Source organism: Macaca mulatta, chromosome 13, assembly GCF_049350105.2.
Source record: "Macaca mulatta isolate MMU2019108-1 chromosome 13, T2T-MMU8v2.0, whole genome shotgun sequence".
Taxonomy (NCBI): Eukaryota; Metazoa; Chordata; class Mammalia; order Primates; family Cercopithecidae; genus Macaca; species Macaca mulatta.
Genome location: NC_133418.1, coordinates 79,841,602 through 79,865,740, shown reverse-complemented (window position 1 = coordinate 79,865,740; position 24,139 = coordinate 79,841,602).

Genomic DNA, 24,139 nt, shown 5'->3' with positions numbered 1-24,139 from the left:
GCATTTGAACACGAGTCTTCTTGTCTATTTATCTCAGTGTAAAGAGGAACAACTGGGCCGGGTGTGGTGGCTCATGCCCTCTCTTGGTACTTGATGTAGTCAGTTGCCTGACTGCAAACACAGGCCTACCCTGAGTAGAAAGAAAAGAGAGTTGTGACAGTTGCCTAGAAGATTTCTCTGTGGAAGCAGCAGGTGTTTTTCTGAGTGGAAACTTTGTGGAGGGAACTAGCATTTAATTAAAAAACAGGCCGGGCATGATGGCTCATGCATGTAATCCCAGCACTTTGGGAGGCTGAGGTGGGTGGATCACTTGAGGTCAGGAATTTGAGACCAGCCTGGCCAGCACGGTGAAACCCCATCTCCAATAAAAATAGAAAACATTAGCCATGTGTAGTGGCCGGCACCTGTAATCCCAGCTACTTAGGAGGCTGAGGCAGGAGAATTGCTTGAACCTCGGAGGCAGAGGTTGCAGTGAGCCAAGATCGGGCCACTACACTATAGCTTGGGCAACAGAGTGAGACTCCATCTAAAAAAAAAAAAAAAAAAAAAAGGAATAACTGATGTGATCAAGTTGACCTTCCCATGTTCTCCACATAGACACATGCTCAACAACTGCCTCTAGAGAGGAAGCAGGCCTGGTGGTGGCAGCTGTGGAGTGGGGTGATGGTGGCTGGGATGGGGGTGGAGCTAGGGAGTGGGAAGCCAGGGGTCTGTCTCCTGCCCATGGGCTCCTCCTATCTGGCCACATGGTAGATGAGCCCCTTCTCCTTGCCTTCGTTTCATTTCAGGATTCCTGGCCATTCTCTCTGGTTGCCAGTCCCACACCAAGCCTCCCAGACATTGATTCTCTGCTGCTCTGTGGCACAGAAGACCACAGTGATGGGCTCTGCAGACTTCACCTTGGAGTCCCCCTTTCATCCCTGCCCATTAGTCTCCTCCTTGGTTGTTTGGTTGCATTTTTTCTAATGCCAAGGGGTAGGGGCAATGTATGGTATCTTCGCTTTTTTACATCTAGCACGACTCTGGCTTCCCCTCCTTCCCCCTTCCTGCTGCCTTGTCTTTTTATCCATCTCCCTCCTGCTCACAGGATGGACACTGCCTTGTCCCTAGCAGCTCCAGCAGCCCCCTTCTCCAAATGCCCCCTTTCTCTGCGTGGCCCCGTCCATCTGTCCTGGCCTTTGGATGTTGGTTCCCATAATGCAGATGAGAAGGTGGAGGCAGAGAGAGGGAAAGAAGCCGGCCAAGGCTGAACACTGAAGCACCCTCAGGGCCAAGGCAGGTATTCTCCTGCGGGAGTGAAGGGCCCCTGGGAGACCCGGGATGTCCGTGAAAAAGGTCTCCATCCCTGGGGCCCTGCTAAAGCTTCCCCGCGGGGGCCACATCTCTCCCGCACGTCTGGGGCAGTGTTTCCCAAACTTATCTGAACATGAGGGGCACCTGAGGCTCTCGTCAAACGGTCACGGTTCTGAGTCCTTATTGCGTTGGAATCCCCAGGTGCTGGAGGTGATTCTTATTAACAGGAAGGATGGGAAAATACTGCCTGAGGGCCTTGTTCTTCAGTGCAAGGGTGAGGGAGGGGTCCTGGAAGCGCTGGTATCTCTTGGGGACTCTTTAGAAATGCATTTTAGAGTTTGAGACCAGCCTGGCCAACATGGTGAAACCTCGTCTCTACTAAAAATACAAAAATTAACAGGCGTGGTGGTGCTGGCCTCTAGTCCCAGCTTCTTGGGAGGCTGAGGCAGGAGATTTGCTTGAATTTGGGAAGCAGAGGCTGCAGTGAGCCAAGATTGCACCACTGCACTCCAGCCTGTGATGACTCCATCTCAGAAAAAGAAAAAGAAAAATGCATTTTAACAAGATCCCAGGTGATTTGTAGGAACAGGGGCATCTCTGGGTTGGAAATTCTTCAAGGTAACACTGTGCATTGGGGGGAAACACAGGCCTTGTAGCCTTGGTCCTGTTATTCCAGCAATCTGAGCTCTGGTCTTGCTCCTCTCTGAATTCGTGGTAATAACAGTTGGCACTGGTTGTGATAACCAGATTGGTTGTGGGGCTGGAAACATTTCACCAAGTTTAGAAATGTGGACTGCCCCTGGTGTCTGGCCCTTGTCCTTGGCTACTACTCCTTTCACTCTGGCCACCCCAGGACTCCCTATCCCGTCTGTCTTCTCACAGGTGCTGACCTCCCCGCCAGCCCCGGCCGCAGTGCTTAGGCTGGCTGCCTGAAGGTAGGGCTCTTCAACTCTTGCAGATAAACTCTTGAGAAGATGGCCAGCCTCTGGGGGGGTCTCCGCCTTGGCCACAACCACAGCCCCTCCTTCCCACCCCCACCTCTGGTCATGGAAACCAGATGCCCCAATCACTCAATGGACAGATGCTGAAGAACTTGGAGAATAATCACAGACAGAGCCCCCTTCCCAGAGGGCAGACCCATTGCCAAGGCCTCAGCCCAGAGGGACTGTGCTGGTTCCAGAAACAGCCCACGTAGAAATGGTTTGGGTGATGGGCTGGCCTTGTTAGGGTGGCTGGACAGGGGCCAGCTGCTAAAACATCATGGGGGTGAGGAAAGATGCCTGGAACTAATGTGTATAGATAGAAGTATCATTGTGCCACTGGGCCAGGCATTCCCCACCCAGCTGGCCTGACTTGCGGATGAAGGACAAGATGAGGCTGCTGCCAGCTTCCCCAGACGCCCAGACCCCATAGCACTTCCTGGCCCCAGACAGTTCCTCCTCTATGCAGATTTGTCCAATCAGAGCGGCCCCAGGCGGGCCTCTGGAGGCCCATGGTCTGCCCCAGCCTCTCTGTATTTACATCCTAGACCTTCCTGGCCTGACTCTTTCCATTTTATACTGCACCTTGTTTGCTTCCATAAATATCCTCCTGTGTGTCAGATCACATGTCCCCCCTTTTTTTTGGTCTCAGAAAATAGGATTGTTATATTTACGTTACTTCATTGAGTTTTATTTTGTGGAAGGCAGAGGTAAGAGCATAAGTAATGAGTTCGTTGGGCCTTGCTTTCCAACCCGTTGTAGATTTCTTATTTTTTCTTTTTTTTTTTTTTGAGACGGAGTCTCGCTTTGTCGCCCAGGCTGGAGTGCAGTGGCACCATCTCAGCTCACTGCAAGCTCCGCCTCCTGGGTTCATGCCATTCCCCTGCCTCAGCCTCCGAGTAGCTGGGACTACAGGCACGCATCACCACGCCTGGCTAATTTTTTGTATTTTTAGTAGAGACGGGGTTTCGCCAGGATAGTCTCGATCTCCTGACCTCATGATCCACCCGCCTCGGTCTCCCAAAGCGCTGGGATTACAGGCGTGAGCCACCGCGCCCGGCCCTATTTTTTCTTTCCTGTTGTAAATATTAATCAATCTATGATCATGTATAATAATAATGCTTATACTTTCACTTAGTGGCTCTGAGTTCTACTGACTTAAGTCCCATACACTCACCAGCCTGGAATTCCTTCCAATGGGGATACCCCACAGCTTTCTGGGGCACAGCCTTGCTTTCTCTCACAGTCTTGCTTTCTCTCTTAACCATGTCACTGTTGAAAAGAGCTGACATCATCTTGTTGATTCAAGTAGGCCTCCTGGAAAACATTATTCTGAACAATCTCACAAAGATCTATAAAGAGGTTTTTTTGTTGTTGTTGTTGGATTCTCTTTCTGTCACCCGGGCTGGAGTGCAGTGGCATGATCTCAGCTCACTGCAACCTCCACTTCCTGGGTTAAAGTGATCCTCCTGCCTCAGCCTCCCAAGTAGCTGGGGCTACAGGTGCCCGCCACCATGCCCGGCTAATTTTTGTATTTTTAGTAGAGATGGGGTTTCACCATGTTGGCCAGGCTGGTCTTGAACTCCTGGCCTCAAGTAATCCACCCACTTCAGCCTCTCAAAGTGCTGGAATTACAGGCATGAGCCACCACACCCAGCCAAGAGTTTTCAAAAATTGTGAACCAAAAACCCAGCACCTTAAAGTATGTGAGAAATTTAACATTCTACAATTAGACCACCTGATCGCCACACGGGGGATACTGTGATCCTGGGAGAGCCTTGCCTGGGAAGCCTGGATTGTTCTAAACCTTTGAAGTGACATCCCAGGTCCACACTGTAGGTTTCCTCTCAGCTCTGGGTCTGGGGGCCTTCGTCATGGCTGCAACTTGGCTGCAACTTGCAAAGAGGTGTCTTAGGACTGGGATGCCAGTGGCTGAGGCCCTCCTGAGGGTTCTTTTTCCCTTTCTACAGCCACACATTGGATTCTCTTTTCGGGGCTTGGCAAGCTCTTCCCTGGCTACTTCCTCTCTTCCTCCTCTCCCCTTCCTTCTTAAGTCCCTACCCTCTTCATCTTCCTCTTTTCCCTTTTTCTCCATTTTCTCTTCTGTCTTTCTTTTTTTTTTTTGAGATGGAGTCTCACTCTGTCGCCCAGGCTGGAGTGCAGTGACATGATCTTGACTCACTGCAATCTCTGCCTCCTGGGTTTGAGCAATTCTCCTGCTTCAACCTCCCGAGTAGCTGGGATTACAGGCACACACCACCATGCCCAGCTAATTTTTTTTTTCTTTTTTTAGTAGAGACAGAGTTTCACCATGTTGGCCAGGCTGGTCTTGAACTCCTGACCTCAGGTGATCCACCCATGGCGGCCTCCTAAAGTCCTGGGATTACAGGCGTGAGCCACCGTGCCCGGCGTTCTTCCCTCTTTTCTTGCCCTTCCCTCATCTGCCTTTCTGGAGGGCCCCACCCAGTGTTCCCTCTCCCTGGGGTCTGAGTTCCGTGTGACAGCCCCCTGCAGGTGGAGGAGCCAGCTCCCTGTGTCCTTGCCTCCCCGGTGCGCCAGCCTCCCTGCCTGGCTCAGCCGCCTGGGCAGATGCAGGCACCCCCTGCATTGTTTCCCGTCCTGAAGACGAGCAGCTGCCGCACTAATTGCCACCAGCAGGGGGGCCGGGCTGTGCTCGCACTCCTCCTGCCGATTAGAGGGCGACCCGGAGGGGGGACAGTTTTCAGGAGCCGAACGAGCCGAGCCAGTGTTGAGCATTATTCCAGGAATTTTAAACACTCGTTAAAGGCTTTGCCATGTCTCACTTCAGTACACATCATGCTCCAGTTACTGCTCGGAACTGCGGGGGCATCAGCCCGGGCAGCACTTATCAATATTTTAGCACGAGAAAGGCAAATGATGTTGAAACATTGAACTATATTTCCATCTGTTCAAACTGAAATGGAACAAGCTTAGCTCAGGAAATGGGATCTCTCCTCCCCAGCTGCCTTGGAAGCAGCAATACCCACCGGCCTGGCCTTGGCCCTTGCCTCAGTTTCCCCTTCACTGCTCTTCTCGATTAGTCCCCAGTGTTCATACCTTACGGGCATGATATTGAATAGGTGTTAGGTTTGCCGGTAGAGCAGGAGTGGCGGCACCTCAAAGAACCTGAGAGGGATCCCCACTCTTGTTAAAATGTGCCTTCCCCATCGACTGACAGAGAACAGTGGGGTCAAATGCGATCTATCTTAGTGCCAGGGGACATCCTCTCTATCTCCTGCACCTGTTTCAGTGCCTCCAGACTGTCCGTCCTGCAAGAAGACCCAGGATGGCTGGCTGGATGTGAAAAGGAAAACACTGATCATACTTAGGTGGACGAACGCTATAAATACTGCATACAAATAAAGCATTTATGGTAGACTCCTATTTCCCCTGGAACAAAACAGAATTTATTGGCAGGAAAGAACCTCAAAAATTTTGGCATTCAATTGTCAGAGAAGAACAGAGAAGTTTCCACAGTGTGGAAAGCAGGGTGGCTGATGTGGGTGGAGACGAGTCATCTCATGTGATTTAGAGGACAGCCCATGGGATGTCTCCAGCAGGGCCCCCAAAAGGCCTGTGATTAACAGTATTCAAGGAAGAAGGAACCCTTTTGTCCCCAGCCCTAAAGCAGAATGGGGATTGCTTCTTCCCATTTCCCCTCAGACTGTCTTTTGGCAACCTCTCCCTTTGAGGCTGTGCAGTTTAATTTGGTTCATCTGCAGGGAAATAGGGGTGGGGTGGGGGAAGGGCATGTGGTAAGAGATGAGCCCAGAGCCTGCATTCCCCAAGACTCACCGTGCTAAGAGGGGTCCTGGGAGCTGGTCTCAAATCCTAGAGTGTGGGATATATACTTTTTGTTTCTGGCATCGACTGAAGAATAATTGCAAGACATTCGTCACCCAGGCCCCCATGTGGGCAGCCAGGCTGGTGACAACTTGCTTTTTGGGGAAGAGGTTTCCACTGTGACAACTGTAGCAGCAGCAGAGAGGCTCTTGTCTGTCACAGGAGATCAAGGTCTGCAAAAGCCTAAGAACCCACTGATTTCATCCCTCTCTCTGTTTGCAGACAAGGCCACCTACATCCCAAGCCAGCTGGAGGAGCAGCTTCCAGTCTTCAGAGATGGGCCCATCGTCTTCAGTTGGCCTTGGTAGTCAGGACAGAGGACAGAGGGATATATTGTAACATATATTGTAAAATTGGAGCCACATACACGGGATAAATGACATCACAAATAATCATCTCCGAAAAGAAATCTGACATCCGACGACTCAGAGCCCAGAGCCATTGCTGACGCTCCTGGAGACTAACATTCTTTGCAAGCATTTGTGCCCCAGTGAGGGTGGTGGGGAGCCAGCAAAGTGATGGGCTCTGCAGAAATCTAGGGGGCTGCCTAGATGATGTACAAATGCAGACCCAGTACATCAATAGAAAAATGTGATGTGTTCATTCCTATCAAGGGGGAGTGCTTTTTAAATTCGCCATTTCTGAAAGACTCAGGATTAATGTCAAAAACTGTATGAAAAGACCCGGCCTCTCACCTCTCTTTCTCTTGACCATAGAATGCGGGTCTAGTGGGGAGAGAGCAAAGGGGGCACTTCAGAAGAATTGTGAAGCAAGCACAGACAGGGTCACAGAGAGCCCTGGTATAGCGGAGGTCAACCCCCACCCTGGTGTCCTTATACACATTATCGCACTAAGGAACTAGGCAGAACTCTAAGAAGGCCTGGCGAAAGACAGAAGACACGGAGAATCAGCACATTGGCTATGCTGACATATGTGAGCCCGAGTTGGAAGACTGCATGAATTAAGACTGAAGCCAAGACCCCCTCCCTCAAAAACAGCACTTATAGATGTTAGAGGGCGGAAAGGCAAAGTCAGAGGAAGCCTAAGGTTAAGTGAGTACTTACCCTGCACCGGGCGCTATCCAAGGTACTTGACGTGAATTCTTAAAGAGCTTCTGAGATATAAATATTATTATAAAACCCATTTGACTAATGGAAACCTGAGGGTCACAGAGGTTAAATAATGCACTAAAGGACATACTTGAGGTCACTGAGATAGAGAGTGGCACATTCAGAATCGGAAACTAAATCTGTAACACCAACACCTCCCAGGCTCATGTTCCTTTTATGCCACATGCCATGTGTAGCCCCAATGTCAAGGGCTAGGGGTGGGGAAAAAGAGCAGACAGAAGGCAGGATGAGACTCCCTAGAGGTCTGAGGGAAGGAACATCCTGGTGTAGGAATGTTGTGCGGGCAAGGTTGCTGAGACATGTCTGTCCACAGCCTGGTGAATCTGGAAGTGTTGAATAAAGAGTTTGTTGTTGTTGTTGTTGTTGTTGTTGTTGTTGTTTTTAACAGGAGCCAGAAACCAGAGGGATCCCTAAGAGGGCCAAGACAGCTGCAGAGCAAGTACAGGTTACCCTGAAACTGAAGGTGTGAAGGTGCAAGTTCAGAGCGCAAACCCAAAGGCCACCACACAGATGGGGGACTAATGGGCCACCAACGTTCCTGGGACTCAGTGTGAGTGTAGGCAGCATGGACAGGGAGTGACAACATACAGTGAAGGTGGGGGCAGGCCATGTCCTGGCTTCATGAGACAGGCTAATGTTGTTTGCATGCCCAGCTATTTACAGTCAGGAGACTGAACAAAGGTTCTTTAAACTGTGACTCTGCAGAGGCTTATACCAGCTATGTACAAGAGCCCTTCTTCTTGTATGCTCTGCCCACTGTAGACACTCGTGACTGAAAAGATCCCAGGTAAGAAGGTAATGAGGGAGACTAGGATCCATCTAGCAACCACATGTGCAGAAATGACAAAGAAAACAGGACCTAGAGATTGGAGAGAGGGTGGGTGGGGTTCTTTTGACTTCTCAGAGTACAGAGTCACATGGTTTCCCAGAAAGCAAGTTTCACAGGATGCATGCGTATGGACATGAAAGCAAGAAGAGTCTTGATCATAAGGCTGGGCCTCCAGGAACCTGAGGAAAGCTGCCCAGCCATGCCTCATGGAGACTGGAGAGTGAATGTTTAAAAATCAGAAGGTCATTCAAGACTGAGGACATCTCTGGAACCAGGTTTTAAGGCTGTCCTCTTAGCAGGTGGGTTTTGTCCACTCTTCAACTCCACCACTGACATCATCAGACTTTTTCCTGTAGGCACCAGAGTCGCAGGGCCTATGACAATATTTCAGATCTTGAAAATACGTTATGGGTTCAAATATGAAATGAGAACTATAAAAATCCCATTGATACACATTTTATTAGTATACCCAAAGTTTGTTAATTTAATATTTGTGCTGGATGTGGTGGCTTACACCTGTAATCTCAGTGCTTTGGGAGGCCAAGGTCGGAGGATTGCTTGAAGCCAGGAGTTTCAGACCTGCCTGGGCAACACAGGGAGACCCTGCATCTCTACAAAAAATAAAGATAAAATTAGCTGGGCGCAGTTGTGTTTGCCTGTTGTCCCAGCTACTCGGGAGGTGGAAGTGGGAGGATTGCTTGAGCCCAGGAGTTTCAAGTGCAATGAACCATGATCCCTTCACTGCACTACAGCCTGGGCAACAGAGCGAAATGCTGTCACTAATAAATAAATAAATATTTAATATTTGTAAAATATTTGAAATCAGATTGTAAGTTAGGATCTCATATTTCCCAAATATGCCTAATGATTGAGACATCAAAGCCAATCATAAATGAAATGTGTCAATATTCTATAGACAGGAAATTGTAAGCGGGAAACTTAATGTGAGTGTGGTAACAGTTTAGTGTGTTTGATATGCAGCCTCTGAAGCTCTTCAAATTGGCCTGGAGGAGATTCAGCAGCTTATGTGAGTCAATTCAGCATTGTTTATTAAGCACCTATGATGTATCAGGCATTGTTCTAGAAACTTGAGTGACATCAATGGACCCAAAAAAGATGTGTCCTCATCTCTAAAGAGAAACATGAAAAGGAAACAAAATCAATAAGTAAAACATGTAGTGTGTTTGAAGGTAACAAGGAATAATAAAAAGTGAGGTCAGATAAGGGGACCAGGAGAGGTGGGGTGGGGGAAAGCGGTGGCAAGAAATGGAGTTGTCAGTTTAGGCCTCTGTTAGAAAGTGAGATGTGAGAAGAACTTGAAGAAGGTGATCCAAGGAAATATCTGGAAGGGATGTGTTCCAAGAAGAGAGAACAGCTACAGTGAAGGCCGAAGATATGCCTGCTATGCTTGAGGAACAGCAAGGGGGCCAGCGTAACTTGAAGCGCGAGGCACAGAAACCATGTTGGGTCAGGGTGCGGTCCCGCCAAGCCCTTCAGGTCATCACAGGGAATTGCCTCACACTCAAGGAAACTGGGGACCCTAGGAAGTTCTGAGCAAGTGGAATGTGGGAGCTGCCATTGGCAGAAACTGGGAGAGCTGAGGGTGAGAGTGAGGCATGTTTGGGGTAGGAACAGGAGCAATCAGGATTTCAGGTTGGACATGTTGAGTCTGAGCATCTGTGAAACATCCAGATAGAGAGGTTGAGTGGGCAGTTGGGCCTCTGAGTAGGAGTTCGGGAGAGGTGGACAGGTTTGAGTTGTCGGCAGATTTTATAGAGATGATGTTTAAGACCACAGAGTGGGATAATCTCACTAAGGGAGAGTGGAGAAGGAGAAAAGAAAAGGAACAAGGCCGGAGCCCTGGGCACTCCGACTGTTATGGGCCGGGGAGAAGAGAGATGAGGAACAACCAGCAAAACAAGCTGACACGTGACCGGGGACGCAGGAGGAAAACCAAGAGAGTGTTGTCCAAGAAGTCAATGCAGTACAGGAAGGCCAAGGGCTGCCATGATGAACATACAGGAATGCATGTGCAGGGATAACAGGTTTGGACATATGAAGAACTCAGCAAGTGATAACTTTTTTTTTTTTTTTGAGACAGTGTCTTGCTCTGTCCCCAAGCTGGAGTGCAGTGATGCGATCACGACTCACTGCAGTCTTTACCTCCTGGGCTCAAGCAATCCTCCTGCTTCAGCCTCCCAAGTAGCTGGGACCACAGGCATGTGCCAACACACCCAACTAATTTTTAATTTTTTTTGTAGTGATGGGAGTCTCACTATGTTGTCCAGGCTGGTCTCAATCCTCCCACTTTGGCCTCCCAAAGTGCTGGGATTACAGGTGTGAGCCACTGTGCCCAGCCATCATTGTTATTTGAATTACTGTATGAGTAGTGTTATGCGAGCACTGCATGAGCGGAGGAAGGTGGAAGGCCTGGCAGAGAAATGAGCTGTTTGCTAATCAGATTATCATGGCTAAGAATCTACAGTTAACCAGAGTCTGATGGAGGGGCATCCTTGCTTAGCTACTCGCAGATTAAAGCAATTCTGCCCTGAGGAAAAGGTCCCAGGTTTAGGGACAGGACCTTTCTGCTCCTTTCAGCCCCCTGCATTCCCCACGGTGGGGAATCTGCAGGCAGGACACAGTTCTGCTGGTGCTCGGTATTGTTCCCCGGTTTGAGCTGTCAGATGATTCCCTGGACGCCTTTTGACCTCTGCCTTTGACCTGGGGATCAGGTGACGTGTGACTGGAGGCAGGTCTGCGCATCCTCTGAGGTGACACCTCACTTGAGCTCCCCCTTGTCTCTGCCTGTCACCAGGAGAAAACAGCCCCTGTTGGGTTTTCTAAACACTCATCAGCTTGGGCGGTGACCCAGCCACAGACATTCAGACGGGCGTAGACACCGAGGAGTGGCTGAAGCAAGGGGAGGCAAAGGTTCCAGCAGCGCCTGGGGAGGTGCTCCCAGAAAGTCAGATTCTCCCCGAGGCCATCTCTGGAGCTTGGCTGCTGTGAGGTTGTCTGCCAGGCTCTGGGGACCCTGCAGTGGTGACTCATGGGCCATTTTTGGGACCCAGACAACTGTAGAGATCATCAGACGGTTTGCTGGCTATCTCACGAGGCTGCAGGCAGTTCGCACATGCCCGTAAGTGCTCAATGTGGGATGCCTATGAAGCCAGGCACGCACGACTTTCTCTCACTGCCACCTGATCCTTAACCCTGTCAGGCAAAAGCTCCAGCAGGGACGGCGCTCTCTCCTCTCAGCTCTTGTTCCTGGATATATTCACTTGCTATAGGATTTTGTGCTTTTACTGAGATGCTCCTTGAAGCAAGGGAGCTTCACAGTTAAGAGTCTGTGTTTTTAACATGCCTTGGAGGTGATTCTCATGTGCAGCTGGTTTGGGACCTTCAAGTGTACCCAGACCTTCCTGCCTGTAGTCTAAATGAGTCCCCAGGTGGGACAGGGAGCGAGGTGGGGTGAAAAAGTGCCAGAAAACCCCTCTGCCCCCAAAGATGCCCTCATCTAACCTGCCAATCCCACCTTCAATCCCACCATGAGGGATCACTCAAGTCTTTGGGGCTGAGTGCTGTCCTCTCCAGAACCTCTTAGAAATGCATGGTGGTTCACCCCTGTAATACCAGCACTTTGGGAGACTGAGGTGGGAGGATCACAAGGTCAAGAGACCAAGACTGGCGGGGTGCGGTGGCTCACGCCTGTAATCCCAGCACTTTGGGAGGCCGAGGCCGGCGGATCACGAGGTCAGGAGATCGAGACTATCCTGGCTAACACGATGAAACCCCGTCTCTACTAAAAATTAAAAAAAAAAAATTAGCCGGGTGTGTTGGCAGGTGCCTGTAGTCCCAGCTACTTGTAGTCCCAGCTACTCAGGAGGCTGAGGCAGGAGAATGGCATGAACCCGGGAGGCAGAGCTTGCAGTGAGCCGAGATCGCACCACTGCACTCCAGCCTGGGCGACAGAGTCAGACTCTGTCTCAAAAAAAAAAAAAAAAAAAAGAGAGATCAAGACCATCCTGGCCAACATGGTGAAACCCCATCTCTACTAAAAACACAAAAATTAGCTGGGTGTGGTGGTACGCACCTGTAGTCCCAGCTGCTTGGGAGGCTGAGGCAGGAGAATCACTTGAACCCGGGAGGCGGAGGTTGCAGTGAGCCGAGATTGTGCCACCGCACTGCACTCCAGCCTGACAAGCGAGCTAGACTGTGTCTCAAAAAAATAAAAAATAAAAAATAAATGAAGCTCTCTCTGTAGAGTCCATTCTTCTGCCCCAAGGATAGAGGCTGCAAAAACTGCCCAGGTCACCTGGGCCAGGACACATCCTGCCTGTGAGGTGGGCTGACCTCATACCTGCCACATACTGGGAGCCCAGAGTCCTCCCACTCCTGCCCAGCCCAGTCCAGGGCCACCAGCTCTTAGGTTCTGAAGTAGCCCTTTGAGAGGGAGAGGGTGACATGCCATGTCTCTCTGTGCCCTTCCTCCTGCCAGTCTTCTCTCCACCCTAGCATTTAAGGCAAAGGAACAGAAAGCCATTCTGTGCCCCCACCTGGCACTTTCTCCAGGCAGTGTCAGGGAGTGGGCTCTGCTGCCTGGCCCCTCATGCCAAGCAGGATGGAAGGAAACTCCAGAATGGCAGTTGGGGATTTTCTAGTGTCCTGGGCCAGATAGTCTCCTGCGAGGACTAGTGGCTTCTTTGAAAAGCAGCGGCCACTGCTTTACACAATACCTCCTCTTCAGGGCATCCCCTCCCACTCTCCCATACGGAGCTCTGAATCTGCAGAGGACAGCTTATCTTGGAAAACCTTTAGGGTGGGAAACTCATCACCTTTCAAGGAGGCCCAATCCATTTGCAGCTGTGTTAGAAAGTTCTTCCTTCTACCGACTCAGAAGCAGTCTGCTTGCTGTTTGTTTCCTCCTTGTGTCACAGAGCAAAGCCTGGGCTTTTTCCAGGAGTGGTGGGGGCACCAAATATCCTATTGTCTAAGTACCCAAAGAGTGCTTACTCTAGGGTCCTGCTCCACGAGAACTCTGTAGCTGCCACTGACCACAGGATGCCCATTTGGACAATGAAGCCCCTTTCTAATGGGAGGATATTTTCAGGATTGTTGTCCCTAGTGAGCTTCCTACTCCTCCCCTTCCTGTTGCCCCTGGTTTGCCCTCAGGCTCCCGGCAACTTTACTGCTTCACTCAGCCATCACTCCAACTAGCTTTCTATAGCTCCGTGCCCCGGTGTTCAGTCCTAAGTGGGGCTACTGGATATTTGAGCCTCTCACTCAGCAAGCCTTGGAGCTCCTTCCCTTAAGCCCTACTAGCACCTTTTCCCCCATGAACATAGGGCCTGGGGCCCGGCCACAACTGCAGGCACTGGGGCAGGGAGTGGGCAGTGCACAGGTATCCATGGCAAAGGGCCAGCAGGCTGTGTCTGTGGAAACAGAATCTGTAGCCTCCCTCACTGATCCTCTCTGAATCTCCCAATTCTGGAGGGTGTAATTTTTTATCATGAAATATATACAACATAAAATTTGACATCTATCTTAGTCCGTTTTCTGCTGCTATATCAGAATAGTTGAGCCTGGGTGATAAATAAAGAAAAGTTGTGTATTTGGCTCACAGTTCTGGTAGCTGGAAAGTCCAAGATCAGGTCTCTGATAAACCAGGGTGACACCAACCAGGGAGCCTGGCATTTTGCAAGAGACACTGTCTTAACCCAAAGCAATGAATCTATAACTGGGGAATGTCAGGCATCGGTAATGGACAAAAGAGAGATTTGGGGTGAAGGGTCCTCAAATCATACCTCTTGGTAGCCACCTATTTTGATAGACTCAGAAGCCCCAGATTAGGGAAGGTGAAAGTCATTTACTCTAGTCCCTCTTCCAGTCCCAAATCCTCTTGAGCTCACCCAGCCTCTGCCTGATCATCTCCAGTGACTGGGAACTCGCCACTCCCAAACCAGCCCAGCCATCTCTGGACTCACCTCTGAAGAGTTCTTTCTTCCTGACTCAAAGTCTCTCCCTATAGCGCCCTCTATGTGTCCCTTATCTACCCCTGGGGCTTCCTTAGGATGAATCCCATCCCATTCTTAGAAGTAGTGAGGTACTCCTTGAATTGGAGACCAGTATTCAGTCACTCTGGGGCATTCTCTTTTCCAAGTGTAACATCCTGGCTTTGGAAAATCTTCCTTCTAGAACCGCGTTTTGGTCTGAGGTGTCCCTTGCCTAGACCTGACCACAGAATCTCAGTCCAGCCACAGCCACAGCCACAGCCACAGGGGCCTGTTTCGCCAGAGGTGGCTTGGTCCTTCTCCTCTCCTAGTCCCAGTGCTGAGCCCCAGTGCTGAGGAGGGTGTGGGGGAGGAAGGGAGAAACACCAGCCTCTGTTGAGTGCCGGCAGTTGTGGAGTTATGTTCTGTGCTAGGCTTTTGCTATGGTCTGAATGTTTGTGAACTCCCCAGTTTCTTTCTTTCTTTCTTTCTTTTTTTTTTTTTTTGAGATGGAGTCTTGCTCTCTCACCCAGGCTGGAGTGCAGTGGTGCGATCTTGGCTCACTGTAACCTCTGCCTCCCAGGTTCAAACGATTCTCTTGCCTCAGCCTCCTGAGTAGCTGGGACTACAGGTGCGTGCCACCATGCCTAGCTAATTTTTTTTTTTTTTGTAGCTTTAGTAGAGATGGGGTTTCACCATGTTGGCTAGGCTGGACTTGAACTCCTGACCTCAGGTGATCCACCCACCTTGGCCTCCCAAAGCGCTGGGATTACAGGCTTGAGCCTCGGTGCCTGGTTGACCTTACCAATTTTATCTGGGAAACCTAATCACCAGTATAATTGTATTAAGAAGTTGGGACTTTGGGAGGTGATTAGGTCACGAGGACAGAGCCCTCATAAATGGGATTAGTGCTTTTATAAAAGTTACCCCAGAGAGATCTCTTGCCCCTTCCACCATGTGATGAACCAGAAGGGATCCTTCACAAGACGTTGAATCTGCCAGCGCCTTGATCTTGGACTTCCCAGTTTCAGAACCCTGAGAAATACATTTCTGTTGTTCGTAAGGTTGGCGTTTTGTTATAGCAGCCTGAGGGGACTAAGATAACTTTTTGCATGTATTATCCCATTTAAGCTATTAGTCCCACTTTACCGATGAGACTGAAAGAACTTAAGGTTCTAGGACGCTTGACAAAAGTTTTGTGTAAACAAGAGTCGCTACAAAAATCACTTTTCTAATAGCAGCAGCAACAGCTTCCTATTTGCTCAAACTGGGAGGTAAAAGCAGAGGGAGAAGATGGTCTTTATATTCAGTTACCTAAGGGACTTCCTGAGCTGGGAGCAGGTGAGAGGGATTCCAGTGCTTCAGAGGAGCTGCTGGGCTGTGGGCAAGACCCTGGCTGCTGTGGATCTACGCAGTCCCCAGCCCTGGCTGAGCCCCGCCTCTCAGGCCCTGGAGGCAGAAAGCGTCTCAGCCTGGCCTCTCCCGGATTCCGGATCCAGCTGTCCTGGTTGCTGCCTAACTTTCAGCCCTGTGTCCAGCGTATCTGTGAACTGATCTGGGGCCAGAGCTCAGGGAAAGTCAGAGGTAAGGTGTGGTAGGGACCTCCCCAACCCCTACACACGCACACATGCACGCACACACACGCACAGCAAGACTCCTCCCTGGAGGTGGGAGGTGGAAGTGGGGGTGATGTCAGGCTCCCAGGCTGGCCTATTGAACCCGGTGAGTTAACAGGAGAAAGAGCAGTAGCCGGGGGCAGGGGGATGTTGAGGCTCTTCTCTGTTCCCACCTCTTCACCCTTTCTCCATCCCCCTTCAGTAGTGGATCAGGATCCTGGCCTAGACATGAAACTCCCTAATCAAGTAGGAAGAGGGATCTAAATAAGCGAAATTGGGGTGGGAGGAGCCAGGCCAGTTCTGATGAGGGAGAGGCCGCCTCCTGCTCCCTCAGCTGCCTCCTCAGCCTCAGTGCTTGTTAGCGGCTCACACACCCTTGGCCAGGTGAGGCGGACGAGGGCCTGCAGCCTGGGCCTGCTCAGTTGTGGACCTTGATTCTTTCTTACTAGATGACCTGTTTCTCACTGCTGGAGCTGCTGAAGATCACAGCCAATTTGGGAAGGACAGGCATAGTGACCGTTTGGCCCATGGTGGCTTGTAAGGCTGTGGTCATTAGCTGGGAGTAAACGGAGTCTGGCCCACCTGGCCCGCCAGGGCACCATGTCAGGATTTGGGCACATAGTGGTGTGTGATAATGAGCTTGTTACACATTCCCTTGATACTTCAGTTTTCCTGTCTGTAAAATGAAGGCAACAATATCCACCTTATGGGTTTGTTATGAAGATTAAACAACAAATCAAAACACCGAGAAAGTGCCTGGCACTTAGTAAGTTCCCAGTCAATGTACGTTACTATTGTAGTTATCATTATCATTATTACAAAGATTATGGTTATTATTCTTGCTTGTCCTTTGGGCACATACTTCCCTCAAGAATGCGTTGGAGGCCAGGTGCGGTGGCTCACGCCTGTAATCCTAGCACTTTGGGAGGCCGAGGCAGGCAGATCTCCTGAGGTCAGGAGTTCGAGATCAGCCTGGCCAACATGGCAAAACCCCATCTCTGCTAAAAACACAAAACTAATTAACCAGGTGTGGCGGCACGTACCTGTAGTCCCAGCCACATGGGAGGCTGAGGCAGGAGAATTGCTTAAACCCAGGAGGTGGAGGTTGTAGTGAGCTGAGACTGCGCTGCTGAACTCCAGCCTGGGTGACAGAGTGACACTCCATCTCAAAAAAAAAAAAAAAAAAAAAAAAAAAAGGCAAACATGCTTCTCCTCCTGAATGCCCCAGTTTGGTGAATGGCACACTATCCCCTAATGCATGGCGTCCCCTCCATATCCTTCCCTTCCCTCAGCCCACTGTGCTCAGCTAGTGTGCAAATCACATCTGGGCCCAGCTACCCCACTCCAGGAGGAGTCAGTCACTCACTCACCTTCACCTAGAGTGCTTTTCCATAAGGCCAGGGTAGTGCTTGTCACATATGCTGTCATTTTTGTTTTTAAGCCTATCTTCCCTGTACAGAATGCCTAAGGGTTACGCTTTCTGTTTCTTTTTTTTTTTTTTTGAGACGGAGTCTGGCTCTGTCGCCCGGGCTGGAGTGTAGTGGCCGGATCTCAGCTCACTGCAAGCTCCGCCCCCCGGGTTTACGCCATTCTCCTGCCTCAGCCTCCCGAGTAGCTGGGACTACAGGCGCCCGCCGCCTCGCCCGGCTAGTTTTTTGGATTTTTTTAGTAGAGACGGGGTTTCACCGTGTTCGCCAGGATGGTCTCGATCTCCTGACCTAGTGATCCGCCCGTCTCGGCCTCCCAAAGTGCTGGGATTACAGGCTTGAGCCACCGCGCCCGGCCTCTGTTTCTTTTATAAGGCAGGTATCAAGGACGGCTGGATAGGAAACAGGATGTGGGGAAACACTGTGAATCTTGGATCTAGTGACATAGCCATCATTCTCTCTAAATTTTAATGACCCCTCTTTGGGTTGCTTAAACTGAATCTGCTCTTGCTCTTTCTAGACACTCAGGAAAATGAAGCAACCATTCCCTCCCTCCACCAGGATATGTTGATCCTAAGCCCAGAAAGGTTAGGCGACTTGCCTAAGGATGCAGAGCAAATAAAAGGATTAACACATTTGAATGCAAGACATTGAGGTGTTGACACTGCCGGTTCCTCCCACTTCTTAAACAAAGCGTCAGTGTGCTTCTCTGGCGCCATCCACAAAGGGGGGGGTGGGTTGAGAAGGGGGAAGATGCAGAAGTATGGGGGTTGCACTCAAAGCCACAGGTTTAGGGGACTTGTCTCAACACACACAGGAGAGTGGAAGGACAAAGTCAAAACAAGTCCCAGACTTTTTGTGGCTAAGAAATATGCTAGAAAGATTTGAACTGTTCTAGGGAAGCCTTGCTGGAAGAAACCATCTCTGTCTTCTGACTAGGCACCCACTCCTCCGTTCAGGCAACAACCAGCAGCAATCTTTAAAGGAGACATAATCAGGCCCTCTTTTGCATAGCTGGAGATACCGAGTGAGCTATACTGAGATGCCCAGTCCTGGGAGAGTTAGGAGATTTAGGGGTAAGCAAGATTGGGGTGAGTTGGAAAAGGAGGGAAGAGAAGTGTGGCCAGGCCAAAATGACAGGCATTGACAGGGAAGTAGAGAGACGGTGCTGGTATGGGGCCACTGGAGCAGGGGAAGGTGTAAGAGTGATGGCCACTGGCATTTACTAAGTACCCACTGAGCACCACAGCGATGCCAGGGGGATGGTAAACTCATTTGACAGAGGTAGAGACTAAGGTTGGGGAGGTTGAGTAAATCACCTGGAATCACAATAGCAGAATCAGCAGTGGAACTCAATTCTCTCACTGCAGATCCCAGGCTCTTTCCTTTGTTCACATAAAAGAGAACTTTGGGGTTGCGTCTAGGGACCACAGGGACAGGGCTTGTTTGCCTGAAGGGGTAAAGAAGGACTTCATGACGGGGGCCATCTCTCCCAACTCTCTCCACCAGACACACACACACACACACACACACACACACCCATTCCTTCAACTGGCTGGAAAGTGCAGGATTTGGAGTTAAGAGATCAGGTTCATCTCTGAATTACTGAGTGGATAGCCTTTCTATCTCTGCACTTCATAAAATCATGACCGCTGTCAGGCCAGGCGCAGTGGCTCATGCCTGTAATCCCAGCACTGCCGGAGGCTGCGGCAAGTGGATCACTTGAGCCCAGGGTTTTGGTATCAGCCTGGGCAACATAGCGAAACCCCATCTTTACAAAAAATACAGAAACCAGCCTGGTATGGTGGCATGCACCTGAAGTCCTAGCTACTCTGGGGGCTGAGGTGGGAGGATCGCTTGAGCCCAGGAGGTCAAGGCTGCAGTGAACTGTGATAGCACCACTGCACTCCAGCCCAGGTGACAGAGTGATGACCTGCTTCACAAAAAACAAACAAACAAAATCAGATCTCCCAGAGAAAATGTATGATACCCCTAAGTCCCTAATAACCATATGGCTCCTGATAGAAGTTCATATTTAAAATATTGATGCTATAGTTGCTATTGCCACTGCTCACACCAAATTGAGAATTGAGGGGTGGTGTTTGTTTGTTTTCTCTTGAGACGGAGTCTCACTCTGGCCCAGGCTGGAGTGCAATGGTGTGATCTCAGCTCACGGCAACCTCTGCCTCCTGGGTTCAAGCGATTCTCCTGCCTCAGCCCCCCTCCGGAGTAGCTGGGATTACAGGTGCCCACCACTACACCCAGCTTTTTTTTTTTTTGTATTTTTAGTAGAGATGGAGTTTCACTATGTTGACCAGGCTGGTCTTGAACTCCTGACCTCAGGTGATCCACCCACCTCAGCCTCTCAAAGTGCTGGGTTTATAGTCGTGAGCCACCACACCCTGCCCTAATTTTTGTATTTTTAGTAGAGACGGGGCTTCACCATGTTAGTCAGGCTGGTCTCGAACTCTTGACCTCAGGTGATCCACCCCCCCCCCCCACCTCGGCCTTTCAAAGTGCTGGGATTACAGGCATGAGCCCCCGCCCCTGGCCAAGGGGTGGTGTTTTAAGAGGCCTGACCTAACCTCTTGTGAAGAGCACAGGGAAGACCAAGTGGACCTTTCTTGCTCTCCATTCATCACTGAGGTAAAACAATCTGGCCAAGTCATCCATCCCCCTGCCTCTAGGCTATCTCCTTGTCCATCCTCTCCTCACTTATCCAAGCATTATCACTTCTTTTAAACTTTTCCTTGAAGGAAGTTCTGAGTTTTTCTTGAGGATTAATTTAATACCTTTAGAGCAAGATTTTTACACTTTTTTGTGTGCCATGAGTCCCACTTCCCTTCCCCCCTCCTCCCCAGGCAGTCTGAATAACACTTTCAAATGCACAAAAGATAATACATAGGACATCAAAGGAAACCAATCATTTTGAAATACAGTTATCACAATATTTTTAAAGCAGTGATATAGTAATATGTGCTTCTCTGTTAATGGATTAAAGAATAAAATCTACTGGCAGGACTAGTAACCACTGGAGTTTTAAAACATGGATGAGCATAGATGATATTTGCAGAAACCTGCCACTACGTAATGGGATTGGAAAATATCTGTTATCACTGCTAATACTACTGTGGTCTGTTACCTACATTCACCATTTTTTAAAAAGCTAAATTTCAGTTGGAAGTTAGTGAAGACAAAGATGTAAGCCTTTTCCTAACCAAAGTCATGGACCCGTTTGAATTCTACCTATTAATCTCTTGGTGAAGGTAACGGGGTGTCTGTGGAGTCCAAGTTAAAAGCATTTGTTTTAGAACAGCGTTTCTCGCAGTGTGGTTCCAGCACCAGCAATAGTAGCATTATCTGGGAAACTGTCAGAAATGTAACTTCTTGCCCCCCACCCCAGCAGATTTACTGAATCAGAAACTCTGGGGTGGGGCCCAGCAATCTGTGCTTAAATAAGCCTCCAGGTGAGTCTGCTATGGGCTCAAGTTTGAGAACCACTGTCTTAGAGTTGGGTAGGATACAACGTCTGAAGCAGAATGCATGGCCAAGATGACCCCTTCCCCCAAAGCGCCTGGAGAATGATCTATTGCCTATTTTCCTGCTCCACTTTCTTCAGACTAACTCTGAATCTGGGGTAGACTGTGGTTTGGAGTTTAAAAACCCGAGATCCTTGTTAATGCGTAATGAAGTGCTACAAAGCAGCTTCTGTCATAAGGGTGGTATAAAATACAGCTGCTGGGACAGCGGTTAAAGTTTCACTCTTTTATGGACATAAAAAATAATTGGCCTTCTAATTATCTCCATAAAAGTGAGAAAACTTGCCTGGCTTATTGGCATCTTTATAAGCACTAGGAAATAATTAGACACCCTTAATAGCTTTCTAATGATCCCTACAGGAGGGAGCCAGTTTCAGGGCATCTGCTGCCATGATTGGGTCATTATGGAGCCCTTCAGACCCGGTCTACACAGAGTGGAGCGCTTGCACATTCATCAGTGTCCGTACTGGCTTTGGATCTCTGATGACTCATGTGCCAGGAAAGGCGTTCATCTCTCATGGACCCATGACTCTTCCCGGAACCTCGGCAGCACCTGTCCCTGGTCTGGGACGATGACCCTCACTATGGTGGGCTGACAAGGGGGGCTGATTATTTACGAATAGGTGAACCTCCTCTGGTCCTACCTTTTTAAGGGGCTTGGAGCATGTTTATTCTATACCAGTCTCCTTTGGGAAAGACGGCTAGGCTTGTAACATTGCATTTCTCAGACCCCAAAGCACAAGCTTTGAAAAACTGAAATCATATTGGTAAGCAGGACAGTAGTTTTCCACCTGGTTGGTACATGGCACCCTTGAGGGTTTGGGGGTCTCTGGACGCTTGAGCTTTAGGGCTGAGTGTTAGGGAGGAACGGAATCTCCAAGTGGAGGGAATCCGAGCCTACATTTCTCCAGCAGGTGGCGCCATAACTTTACCTTCCGCGTCTCCGTGGCTTGCGATGGAAGCTGAGTTTGCAAGCAGGGATGTGAGGCAGCTGTCTGGGAATCCCCTCCTTTATATTTAGGGCTTTAATATCTCATAGAAACCCACATCATCTTTTCTCCAACTGACCTTCTCCATGCCACTTTCCTCCTCAAACCTTCGACATTTCTGATTCTTTATCTGAGCATCGTGAACAATCCTTCATAAACATGTCAGAAATACTGACAGTGCTTCCAGACCTGGAACACTGCGGAAGAGTTTGGGCAAGTCGTAAATGATGCTCTCCACCACTCCCACACTCTGGGACTGTCCCCAGACCCTCAACCTCCTCTCAGAGGTCTGCCATCAGGATCTGCAGCGTCTATGATTTGCTTACTTTGTCAGCCTCATCATAAGGTAGCTTGCCTGGCCGACCCTCTCATCTCTCAGGGGTTAGGTAAAGCCGAAAGGCAGATGCTCATCTGGATTTCACTCTGAACAGTCTTTGGAAAGATGGAATCTGGACCTACACGGTTGGAGGGTGCGTGCGCGCGCGCGCGCGCGCGCACACACACACACACACACACACACATATATATATTTTTTGGAGACAGAGTCTCGCTCAGTCGCCCAGGCTGGAGTGCAGTGGCGCCATCTCACCTCACTGCAACCTCCACCTCCCGGGTTCAAGCGATTCTCCTGCCTCAGCCTCCCGAGTACCTGGGATTACAGGTACAGGCCAGCCATACCCATCTGATTTTTGTATTTTTAGTAGAGACGGAGTTTGACCATTGCCAGACCGAGAGCATATATTTTTACACTTTTACACCTTACTACATGAATTAGGACTGATCCTGTATTTATAGAATCCCAGAGTTCACTTACCTAATTCAATTACTCACCCAATGCAGGAATCCTTCCTGCAATTTGACAGCTTGATAGCAGCAGGGTCCCTTCCAGTTTGCAGATGATGTTCATATCTCTTTAATGCTCACTGCAACCCTGTGAGGAACACTGGTGAAGTGACTGACCCAAGGACTCCTAGCTACTAAGTGGCAAGATTTACTAGTGTCATCTGACTTCAAGGTCGGCACTCTGTGCAACACAGCTACCTCCCCACCACCCTTGGTAACTGTTTCTCCACTTCTTTTTTTTTTTTTTTTTTTTTTTGAGACAGAGTCTCACTCTGTCACCCAGGCTGGAGTACAGTGGTACCACCTTGGCTCACTGCAGCCTCCACCTTCTGGGTTCAAGTGATTCTCCTGCCTCAGCCTCCTGAGTAGCTGGGATTACAGGCATGCGTCACCACCCCGGGCTAAGTTTTGTATTTTTAGGAGAGACGAGGTTTCACCATGTTGGCCAGGCTGGTCTCGAACTCCTGACCTCAGGTCATCTGCCTGCCTCAGCCTCCCAAAGTGCTGGGATTCCAGGCATGAGCCATGGTACCCGGCCCATCCAGTTCTTACTGAATACTGACACAATGGCCACAATTACTCCCTCCCAAGGTGGTGTGTCCCACTGTTTGAGACCTCGGGTTTTGAGAAACACTTTCCTTATTGTCTAGTAATCCTCTCCTGCATGACAACTTACCCCAAAACTTAGTGATTTAAAACAACAGGCTGGGCGTAGTGGCTCACACCTGTAATCCCAGCACTTTGGAAGGCTGAGGTAGGAGGGTTGCTTGAGTCCAGGAGTTTGAGACCAGCCTGGCCAACATGGTGAGACCCTATGTCTACAAAAAGTAAAAAAAAATAGTGGCCGGGCGTGGTGGCTCAAGCCTGTAATCCCAGCATTTTGGAAGGCCGAGATGGGCAGATCACCTGACATCAGGAGATTGAGACCATCCTAGCCAACACGGTGAAACCCCATCTCTACTAAAAATACAAAAAAATTAGCCGGGCGTGGTGGCGGGTGCCTGTAGTCCCAGCTGCTTGGGAGGCTGAGGCAGGAGAATGGTGTGAACCCAGGAGGCAGAGCTTGCAGTGAGCCGAGATCACGCCACTGCACTCCAGCCTGGGTGACTGAGCGAGATTCCATCTCAAAAAAAAAAAAAAAAAAAAAAATAGCCAGGTGTGGTGGCACACACCTGTAGTTACTTGGAAGGCCGAGGTAGGAGGCTTGAATCCAGGAGATTGAATCTTCAGTGAGCCGTGATTGCGCCACTGCACTCTAGCTTGGGCAACGGAGCAAGACCCTGTCTCAAAACGAAAACAATCACAACCAAAAAACCCAAAAAACCAAAACCCAAACCTAAACAACAACCCTGTTCTTATAGCTCATGATTTTGTGCGTGAGGAATTCAGAGAGCACTCGCCCTGATGATTCTTCTGTTCCATGGGGCATTTAGTTGGCCAATGAGCTGGTCTGGAGGGTCCAAGACAGTGTCTCTTGCACACCTGGTGCCTTGGCAGGGAGGGCTGGAAGGTTGGGCTGGGCTGGAACTATCAACTAGAGCACATCATGAGCCTCAGGGCAGTTGGGCTTCTCTCAGGGAGGCTCAGAACTCCCCGTGTGAGCGAGTGAGGGTTCTAGTAAATGAGGTGGAATCTGCAT